This window comes from Hordeum vulgare, chromosome 3H, assembly GCF_904849725.1.
Source record: "Hordeum vulgare subsp. vulgare chromosome 3H, MorexV3_pseudomolecules_assembly, whole genome shotgun sequence".
NCBI classification, from domain to species: domain Eukaryota; kingdom Viridiplantae; phylum Streptophyta; class Magnoliopsida; order Poales; family Poaceae; genus Hordeum; species Hordeum vulgare.
This window is the reverse complement of record NC_058520.1, coordinates 304,952,345-304,963,836: the sequence shown is the minus strand read 5'-3', so window position 1 is coordinate 304,963,836 and position 11,492 is coordinate 304,952,345.

Genomic DNA, 11,492 nt, shown 5'->3' with positions numbered 1-11,492 from the left:
GCAAAAATCCCCAAATGACAAAGATGGACTTGGATTCAACTCCAACAAGAAGAATAAGTCCAAAAGCTTCAAGAAGAAGGGCCAAAAACAAGTCAAGAATTCGGCCAAGATTATTTGCTTCAAGTGCAAAATTGAAGGGCACCATGTTAGATCTTGCCCACTAAAGAAGAAGCCCAAAAGTCACAAGAAACAAGGGAAGCGGCCACAAGTTCAATCACATACTCAACTACAAGTTGAAGAAAGGCCCCTTCCCATGAAGACCCAAGCCAACACTCCTCATGTTGAGAAATCAATAGGGAAGAAATTAAAGGGTAGATGTTGCTACTTATGTCGTGAGAAGGGTCACTTTGCTTCTTCTTGCACGAGAGGTAATTTATCCAACCCAATCATTATTGATTATATATATTCTCTTGGGAAGGATAAGGGAGGCAATGTGTCCGCCAAGTTTGTTGGTACTCAAAGTAGTGTCAAGAAAAGTACCATTTGGGTTGCCAAGCCTATTGTGACTAACCTCTTAGGACCCAACGTGGTTGGGGACCAACAAGCTGAAACTTGATCAATAGGTGAATGTGGAGGACATTGGAGACTTGGATACATAATGAAGAATTAAGGGGTCTTCATCATTCATATTATCTCAAGCCAAGTCATTTGGATTATCGAGTTTCTATCTCATATCCAATGTGCCTCCTTGCGGTAACTTGTACTTAAATCGTTTACAGTGTTAGTTACTTGCCCTTTGCATGTTGTGGTTTTGTACCTTGCATGTGTTTGTATATGTTGTGCTTCCAACTTGCTTATCTTGAGTAATCGAGTATGTGTATGTTGATTTGCACATCATGTACATGTGAGTCTTGTAATGAGCCTTTTTGCATCTTGTTTGTATCTTTGTTGGCTCTTGTGAGAGATTAATGGATTATTCCATTGTGGAGGAGTGATGTGCTTTGCACACCTCACAATCCTACAAATGTGTATACATGGGGAATACCACTTAGTATTGATATTTCAAGATTATCTACTTTCTATGTGGTATGTCTTACTCATGAGTAATTCAAATCCTATATGGTCCATTAATTATCTCTTGTTGGTTTTAATTTGCCACTTGTTAATATTGTTGGGTTATCACATTATGGGGGAGTAATATGCTATGTGCATATTACAAGCCTAGAAAATGTGTACATTTGAGGTATTGCCACTTAGTGTTGATATTGTAAAATATATTGTTCCTAGGTGTCATGTTAGCTCTACAAGTGTCATTTGCTTGCGTTTTATGGGTAAAGATGATGTTGGATATATTTGCGATCTACCAATGAGTATTATTTCCAAAATACTTCTTGTGCTTGACAATTGGTATTCCCATCATGTGGTAGAAATTGCTAATCGTCTTTACATCGGATTTTGTGTTTCGTTTGTCTTCCTTGCCTCTTGTGGGTCTATTTTAACATATCTAGTGTTTTTATAGATATAGAGAAAGTGATGATCCCATTTTGTGCATTTTGTATTTAAATGCAAATTCTGTATAATGCACATCCCTTGGGGGAGCTATCCTATTTTCTTTAGAACACTCTCTTTATTCGCCCATCATAAAATATTTTGATCCCCATCAAGTGTGTGTTGATGGGAGGTAAGTCTTGCTCTATATGATGCTTTGTGCCATCATGAAAATTTGTCGAGGGTTTGGTTTGTTGGAACCTAGCTCTCTTTTGGAAACTAGATACCTCGTGTTTGTTTTCCTTCAATTGGTATATTGTTTCCTTTTATTTGGCACGTGTCAATGGATATCTCATTCCTTGAGGTATGTTTTCATTGATATCCTTCAAGTGATAGTTTTTCGTTTGGTATCTTATTATCACTTGATACCTTGTATTTTGGTGTATTATCAACTTTGTGTTGAGTTGATTCTCGAAAGCCTTGAACATGCATATTTACTATATATAGCTTCTTTTGCTTGCTTTCTTTCTTTGAGCCAATATATAGGGGAAACTCCACCTTGTCATAAATTGGCTAAAGTGTGCATGAAATTCAAATTCATATGTATGTGGAGTTTTTCCTATGTATTGTTGGTTTTCTAGCTCTTTGGTCCCAATGAGCTTGGCACCATTTTGTTTGTTTTGTTGTTCTAGGAACAATTGGAGATGCATTGGATGCTCGGCTCACCTATAAGGAAGGTGTTGAGACCATGTGATTATTGGAGCCAAGTTAGGATGATTAATGAACAACTATCTACTACATCAATCCAATGTTGTCTCGGTAACAAGTATCTACTTCATGCATTCATTTTTTTGCAGAGGCCCAAACCTGTCTTTTCTTTTCCGGGTAGCATCATGGCATGAATCTCTTGATTCGTTCTTGTAGTACTTGTTTCCTTTCTCAAAGCATCCGAACGATGATGTCTTATTGCTAGTTGCGATGTCTTGATGTTCGTATGTTGGAAGTTCATATTGTCCAATAAGAAAATATTAGGCCATGTGTTATGCTTCCAAGTAAAGATCTTATTGATATATTTATGACTTCCTTTAGGATATCTTGTTTGTTCCTTCTTGTAACCATTTCGTGTGTACATCCTTCTTAGTGGATATATATCATCATGATTGTTTTCTACTTAGAATCTTTTACACATGAGAGAAGTTACATCTCTAATTGATATCCTCTTTTCTTTCACGTCCACCGTTGCATTTCCTTTTTCAGTTTTGGTGGCTTCGTGAAAGGATTTGTCTTGAGTGCGTATCTTATTTTCCTACATCTTGATGCACTCTTTGGCCATGAAGATTATTTTTCCTCATGCTTGTCTTGATGAGGGTTTTGCCATTTTGATTGGTATCCCTCCTCTTGACAAGGTTCTTATTTCCTATCTTCACCATGGGTTGTGACAAGCATTGGTTCTTATTTTGTTTATTAGTAAGCTTGTGAAACCATTTTCTAGTATGTGTCCATGGGAATGATATGTATTGCACTTTGTTTCTCATTTCATCAAGACTATGTTGATGAGTAATGCTCATCCTTATCTTAGTCTTCTCAAGTGCTTTGCCATGACTCACACACATTATTTTGGTTGAGCCTATTCTTAAGTTGCTTCTTTTACATGTTGCTCAACCATTTGTTTTGTGCAAGTGGTATGCTTACTGTCTCATCTATATTCTTGCACTCGTTGTGTGTTTTTATTAATTTTAGGGGAGCAACGATCCTATTTGTGCACTTGTACCAAATACAAAAATCACTTATTAGCGCACGAATCATGGGGAGCTTCTCTAGTTTTGATAAAACACTCTGTTGCCTTTATCATAATATCTTTTATTCATGTGGTTCAAAGGACCATATGATTGTTTGTTCCATCTGGTATATTTTGATTACTTGCCTCTATTTTTGTATTTCCTTGTGGCATACGATCCTTTTATTTGCAATCTTTGGGTCCTCGATATAGTTCGTTTTCCTCCAACTTCTTATCATTGTATATGTGTATTTCTCTCCACTCATTTGTTGAGAAGTACACACTTTTTGGAGGACCACCTACTATATTGGCTTTCTAAACTTTTTGTCCATTTTGGCAATCGATGCCAATGGAGGAGAAGTTTAGAGAGTTTAGTTTGGTTATGCTTAGAGGGTTTTGCTTTTATTGGATAAGCATTTACATCTTGTACGCATGCATTATTGCTTTGCATGTGTGTGCTTGGTTATGCTTATTTCCTTATATGAACTCTGTTTAAGTGGTTGTCATCAATTACCAAAATGGGGGAGATTGTTAGAGCATATATCTCCATATGTGGTTTCGGTAATTGATGACAATTCCTATGGACTAATTGTTGCCTTAAGTTATATTTATAGGATTTGTCCATAGGCACTTCTTGAAGTCCATCTGTTGGGTTCAAGGAGTTTATATGATGACCAAGATGGTATTCAAGGCATTATCCAAAGAATGGTCGTAGAGACACAAGGTTGATAAGTATCTCAGACAAAGAGTAAATCAAGAAGATCAACACAGAAAGCATACAAGATGTACCGAGAGGGATCAAGTGATCCCATGGTATGGTAAGCATTGTCCATTACGTGTTTGTGTACTAACCCATGGTCTTCGTGAGAGTTCTACGTGGGGTTAGGTGTGTCTACATGGGCTTGCGTCTAGATGAAGATCTCATACAACCCATGAAGGATGACGAAAAGTGGTGATCGTCATCAAGATTGCGGTGTGCCAGTTCAAGTGGATTAGCACGAAGATATCATGCTTGAAGCTTGCCGTCCATTGTGGTGGAAATGGACTTGTGAACATATGCTTAAGAGTGGCTCACCCATGGTGAGTATGGGGGAGCAATCAACTAGTATTCATCAAGCCAACGCAATCAAGAAAGGTGGTCCATCTTGAGGAAGCCAAGATCATCATCATCTAGCTCAAGAGAACGAGGTGCCAGGTATAGGTTTGCCCTTGATAGGTTTTCTGTTTTAGGATAGATTGTTGTACTGTCAAGGGGCCCCCTCAAGTTATTAGCTTGATCGTATCGTTCCCTGAGAGCTCAAACCATTTCCATCCTTGCATCATACTTCTTGGTTCTTGTTTGGTGTTTCTCTTTTTGAGTTTTAAAGCTTATGGTCATCTTCATGACAAGGTAGAGTTCATCGGAAATGGAGTCCATATGCATCTTCTATGATTTTTTCGATGTTGAGAGTTTCTACCGGTCTTATTCGAAGAAGGGTTCCCAACATTTTCCTATGGGCCTTTTCTAACTTGATTCTTATTGATACTTCTATCAATATTTTGTGAGCCCATGTCATTAGCTTTCCAACAAACGTGGCTTCGTTGAAATCGGAGTCCGTATGCAAAAGTTAGAGCAGATTCAGTATCCATCTGTAGTACCGCTCCTGGTGCCAGCGGTAGTACCGCTCCTGTAGCGGTAGTACCGCCCCCGAAGCTGTAGTACCGCCCCGGAGCGGTAGTAATTTCTTACTACCGCTCCCATGCGGTAGTACCGCTCTAGGAGCGGTAGTACCGCTCCTGGTGGGCGGTAGTACCGCTTCGGGACGGTAGTACCTCTCTCTGAGCGGTTGTTCTTTGTCGGACTTTTTGGGAAGACTTTCTCTAGAGGTAGTACCGCCAGGGTCTAGTGGTAGTACCATCAGGGTCTAGCGGTAGTACCGCCAGGGCTAGTGGTACTACCGGTGTGCGCGGGCTATAAGTGGGGGTAACGTTCTGATTCCTTCCCCCACTATATAAAAGGAGTCTTCTTCCCACTTGGTCTTTTCTATCGGTTGAGCTCATGTTCTACCCCCATTGTTGACCTTCTTAGAGCTTTCTAACTATCAATCCCTCCAATGATTCTTGCTAGTTCTTGAGCGAAAAGAGAGAGGAGATCTAGATCCATATCTCCACCAATCACTTTCTCCTCTATGTGAGGGGAACCCCTTGGATCTAGATCTTGGAGTTTTTTGTGAGCTCCTTGTTCTTCCTCTCATATTTCTCCACAGGTTTTGTTGTTGTGGAGGGATTTGAGTGTGAGGTACTTGAGCTCTTTGTGCGTTCTTGCCATTGTATGAGTTGCATCGGTTTGAGTTCTCCATGGTGATACGTGGAAGTGAAGTTTGAGAAGCCATATTACCTTTTCGTACTTAGTACCCTAGATATTGTTCTTCGTGGATGCTTTGGCGTCCTAGAAGCTTGGTGGTGTCTTGGAGCTCAATCATTGTGGTGTAAAGCTCCGGGAAGCGTCAGGGTCTCTAATTAGGTTGTGGAGATTGCCCCAGCAATTTGTACGGGTACCGGTAACCGCCCCCAAGGGTTGCCATTTGTACGGTTTCGGTGAGTGCCCTCAAGGGCCCCTTAGTGGAATCACGGCATCTTGCATTGTGTGAGGGCGTGAGGAGATTATGGTGGCCTTAGTGGCATCTTGGGGAGCATTGTGCCTCCACACCGCTCCAATGGAGATTAGCATCCGCAAGGGTGTGAACCTCCGGACACATCATCATCTCCACGTGCCTCGGTTATCTCTTACCCGAACCCTTTACTTATGCACTTTACTTTGTGATAGCCATATTGTTTATTGTCATATATCCTGCTGTCACTTAGTTGTTTATCTTGCTTAGCATAAGTTGTTGGTGCACAAAGGTGAGCCTAGTTGTTTTAGGTTTTGTACTTGACAAGTTAAACGTCGGTTTTATTCCGCAGTTGTTCAAGCATAAACCGTAATTATTTTAAATCGCCTATTCACCCCCCTCTAGGTGACATCCATGTCCTTTCACCCTTCATCTCCACCCCAACTCCGTCTTGCTTCTGTCTATCTTTGCCTTCTACAGCGAGGCTTTCGTTGGTGTGCAGCCTTCGCTTTCCCTCCTCCGCCACTTCTTCAGCCTGCGCCTGCACGACGACGCTCACTTGTCGGCTTGCATTTCCTTCGTGGCGGCCCAGAGCGGCAACATGCTCTTGAAGGCTGGGAAGAAGGTGGAGAACTTCAGGCACCGCTAGGTCCTCATGTGTCTCAAGGATGCCAACCCCCGACTAGAAGAGCTGAAGGGGCTACCGGAGAAGACCTCTGCATTGAGCTCGGCGAAGCTCTCCGACCCTCGGGTTGTGCTCGTGCTGGAGCGCTTTTCCCGTGACATCAGCGCCAAGAGGCTGACCAGGGGACTGATAGTGAAGGAGTTCCTGGTGTAGCGCTAGGCGCCCCTCCACGCACATTTCAGCCCCCCGTGGGAGTACCGGGCTGGCGACGACGAACTCCGGCTTCGGTCCTGGGACCTTCCCTCAGAGGACCTAAGGGTCTTGGCGATTCTGTTGGGCGCCGACCTTGGCGACCTTCCCGAGACCCTGGGTCCGCTATATCGTCGTGACGACCAGACTGATCTGGTCGCCACGATCTCCGTCTTCAATGAGCGGGGGATTCTCCTAGCTGAAGGCTCCGGTCAGGTGGAGGTGTCAATCGGCGAGACCTCCGATGAAGGGGGCTTGGAGAAGACCCTTAACGACCGTGCGGTGAGCGTGCCCCTCCTGTCACAATCCGTTCTTCTGCTGGAGCTCGAAGATGATGGTGCCACTTGTGATACCTCCGTCGGGACCCCCTTACGCCCGGCCAGGTCCTCCAGGGGGCTCGTGCCGACCCCGCGCACCACATGGTCTGCGTGCGTGCACTCTTCCCCGAGGCTCGGGGCCAAGCCGTCTCCTTTGCACCCCGCCTCCGCGGACGGGAGAGCCTAGGCGCTGAGCTCGCCTCCCTCCGGGGGGGGGGGGGGGTTCCTGTGCCGTCGTTGGGGCGGAGAGGAGGAAGAGATGGCGTGATGTCGAAGAGTAAGTTTCCTGCCGGGGCGAGCCTTGTGCATCTATTGTCCGTGCTTGGCTGATTTACTCCCTTTTCTTGACGCCCAGGGATGTGGTCTCGTCGGGGGTGAAGAGGAAGAAGACGGTCGCTAAGCCGAAGGCGGCTCTTGATGCTCCGCCTCTTTTCGCCGGCATGTCACCGCCTGCGGGAGGGGAGGAGGAGGCTCGTGGGGAGACCTCCCTGGCCTTGGTCGCCAAGCCCCCGAGCCCCCGAAGCATCTTGAGGTGCCGCTGCCCGAGGAACAGGCCTGCGAAGATCCCCAGGCGTCGGAGGTGCTGACGCCCACAACTGTTGGGCAGCCTTTAGGGTCCCTCGTTTGTTCGTGGCACTGCTCCTCCAGTAGCGCCACCTGCGCCATTGTAGGACGCTCGTCCAGAGGGGGTCCAGAAGGCCTCGGTGCTCCCCCGGGGCATAATGGACACTTCCTTCACCGCCCTGAATGGTGTCGCAGTTGAGATGAGGAAGGTTGAGGGTGAAGCCATGGCGGACCGCGCCACGTGTGAGGGGAAGCTCAAGGACGCCAAGGAGGCCGTCGAGCGCTGCGAAGAGGTGGAAACACGTTTGAGCACCCTCCAAGGGGAACATGCAAGGCTGGTCGAGCAACGCCGCTCGCAGGAGGAGGAACTCAAGGCCCGTGAGGTCAAGCTCGCTGCCCGGGGGGAGCTATCCCGGGAGGCGAGTCTCCTGGACACGGAACAAGAGCGCCTGGTTGAGCAGGAGCAGGACGTCACCACGAAGCAAGCTCTCCTTGAGGCCCGGGAAAAAGCTATCGCCGGGGCCGAAGAAAGGAAGACCACCGAGTTGGCTCACTTCCATGACATCAATCTTGAGCTTCGCAAGGTGCTCCGCTCCCTCTGTCGGGACGGGTTCGTCGAGCCTCGGGCCACCCCGGAGGGAGGCTTCGCCGTGCTCGTGGAGTCGCTCATCGTGGCAGTGGAGGCTGCAGTCACGCAGATGGATAAGATCTTGGACAACGAGTGCCGCGACCTCTTCTTCACGGCTGCGACTCACGTCTTCAGTCACCTTCATCTTCGCGACCCCGGGTTCGATCTGAGATCTGTGATCGTGTCGGTCCCTGCCGAGGCCCACGACCGCGCCGCGGCGGCGGTGAAGGGTCCGGTGGAGGCGCTGGTGAGGAGGTTTCCCCGCGTTGCACCCCCCCTGTCTCCAGGTGCCGCTGGAGCTGATGATGGGAAGACGATGCCTCTCATGTCGACCACTAGCCCCATGCGGAGGGGGTGATCGGCGGCGGATCCTCCTGATCCCTTACAACTGTTATCTTCCTGCAATGCACATCGTGCCTCGTGGAGGCGTTAAAGTCATTTGCATTTTTATGAACTGGCTCATGGTCTGTAATAATTGAATGCTCGAGTGTTCTCCTCACCTTGTTCCTGTCATGTTTGCTGTGTTACTCTATGTCGGTAGGCCCCACCCCGCACGTACCTTCCCGTGATTGAACCGACCGGAAACCAAGGACGACCCAAAGGGGGAAGGAGCTACGAGCACAGTTAGGCTCCCGAGTTGCAATGCTCAGGAGTCCCCCTTGACGCACGAGCTGCCCTCATGAGGAGAAGGGGGCGAAGATTACGAAACTTAGAACACCTGAAGCACTCCGCGTAGGTAGGGCCTGCCTCGCGCGTACCTCCCCGCGATTGAAATGACCGGAAACCAAGGACGGCCCAAAGGGGGGAGGGGCTATGAGCGTAGTTGGGCCCCTGAGTCGCGATGCTCAGGGATCCCCCTTGACGTGCGAGCGACTCCGATGTTCTTTCTGAGAAACCGATGGTATGAGACTCTGGAACTCCTTCGACACCCTGCGTCTGCCGGGTCCGCCCTGCGCGTTCCTCCCCGCGGTTGAACCAACAGGAATGGGGCGGCTCAAAAGGGAAACGGGCTTCGGGCATAGTTCACGCTCCTGAGTCGGGATGATCACGAGTCCCCCTTGATGTATGATTTACTCAAGCTTTCTTCCTAAGGGATTCAAAGCGATTTGTCAAGTGCACTACGCTCTGCGTCGGCAGGGTCCGCCCCGCGCATACCTTCCCACGATTGAATCGTCCAAGGACGACCCAAAGGGGGAAGGGGCTACGGGCACAGTTAGGCCCCTGAGTTGCGATGCTCCGGAGTCCCCCTTGACGTGCGAGTGGCTCCGTACCTTCAGTTGTTTGCCCACATGGTGGGTGTGGGCCAAGTCTTGGATGGGCTACGCTGATCCCCTTGATGCCCGTGGGTGAAGCCATTGGCGGGCTGCGTTGATGCGAGCTGAGGGCGTAGTCATTGGCGGACTGTATTGGTTGCCCATGTCTATACCCAGCGCGGAGCATAGGTCTTCTACTAGGCGTAGGGTGGACTCCTCCGCGTCCTCGCGGGGCCCTGGGTGTATATAGCCTCGGCTCGTTATTACGTGAGAGTGTCACAGTGGCGGTGTATATGGGAGGTCGTGAGGACGCTATGGCCTCGCGAATGTCCCTACCCCCGAGGCATTGGGGCCTGATCTTCTCCCCAGCGCGGTGTGTAGGGCTGCCACTAGGCGTGGGATGGACCCCTCCGCATTCTCGGGGGCCCTGAGCGTATACAGCCCCGGCTCGTTATTACGTGAGAGTGTCACGGTGGGGGTATGTATGGGACATCGCGAGGACGCTATGGCCTCGCGAGTGTCCCTACCCCCGAGTCATTGGTGGACTGAATTGACTTGGTTTGGGTCATTGGCAAACCTTGTGGACTTCTTATTCTTTAGGAGCGAGGTTGTGCACCTGTGTGAACTAACTTTGACCGGAGCCCCCAAGCAGGGGGCGATCGCCCGACAATATAACCAAGGCAACACGTTTGGATGCCAAGCAGGTGAAACTGAACAAGAAAATGATGCATAAACGAAAGTAGTAGCCGGGGAAAGTCCGGAGCTGATGGAGACCACATGGCCCCGGGGTTGCCTACGGACGGGGCGAACCGAGAAGTTACCTGGCAACGGCCAACAAAAATTCAACCGGCGGCCGAGTCACTGAAGTGCCGGAGGCTCCGTTGTCCCTTGATTTCTTGTCTCCGCGGTCACGACCCTTACTGGTCCGCCGCCTCCTGAGGCTCGGGGCCTGCGCATGGCCCGAGCATCTCCTCCTCCTCCTCGCGGCGCACCAGCAGGCAGGGTACGAGCATGGCCTGCTGGAGCATCTGGTAAGTGGCAGTCGTGTTCGTCAGCCCAAAGGGCATGAAGGCATTGGAGCCCGGGTACTCACACTGGTAGCTAGTCAGCGTGGGCCAGAAGGGCCCGTGCGTCGATGCTATGTTGGTTGCGGACGCGTTGATGCAGATGCAGGGTCGGTCAACCGTGCCGACGACGGCGACTGCGATGGGTCGTGCAGGGCAGTCAACGCGTCGCATGGTCTGGGCCTCGTGAAGTTCTCAGATTGCTCTCATGAAGGACTCGTGAGAGTTGGTCGGACGTGCTCTGGAGTGCGCCCTTGGGGTGTGCTCGAACATCGCCTCCACCTCACTGTTCAGGCTAGGTTCCTCCCCGGTGGGAGCACCCATATCTGAACCAAGAGGGGCGCCGAGCGCACATCCCTATGCGATGGGGGGCAGGGCTTCGTCCCCGGGCACGGAGCCCGAAGCCCCGGGGCACTCCGTGGGGAGGAGCTCCTTCTTCTTGTTGTGAAGGTCCTCGTGAGGCAGCTCGTCGTCTTCATCTTCTGAGCGTTCCACCGCAGCCGTGCGGTACGCTCGTTCTAGTGCGCATACGGCATCCTTCTCGCGACCCGGAATGCTGATGACGCCGCCGCTCCCCGGTATCTTGAGGACATTGTATCCATGGTGGACCACTGCCATGAACTTGGCAAGCGCTGGGTACCCGAGGATGGCGTTGTACGTCAGGTGGATGTGCGCGATGTCGAAGATGATGACCTCGGTGTGGTAGTTCTAGCACCGGCCAAAGGTGATGGGCAGGTGCACTTGCCCAATGGGTATGGTTGATCCCTCTATGACCCCTAAGAAGGACTTGGTCGGCATGAGCTGCTCATACGGCAGCTGGATCTTCTCGAAGGTCTCGACTAAGAGGATGTTGAGCCCAGCTGCACTGTCAATGAGGGTCTTGGTGACGAGGACATTGCTGATAGTTGGGGTGCACATCATTGGGAGCTTTCTGGCCATGAACGAGCACGTGACTTGGTCGCTTGGGTCGAAAGCAATGGTGGTCTGGGACCAATT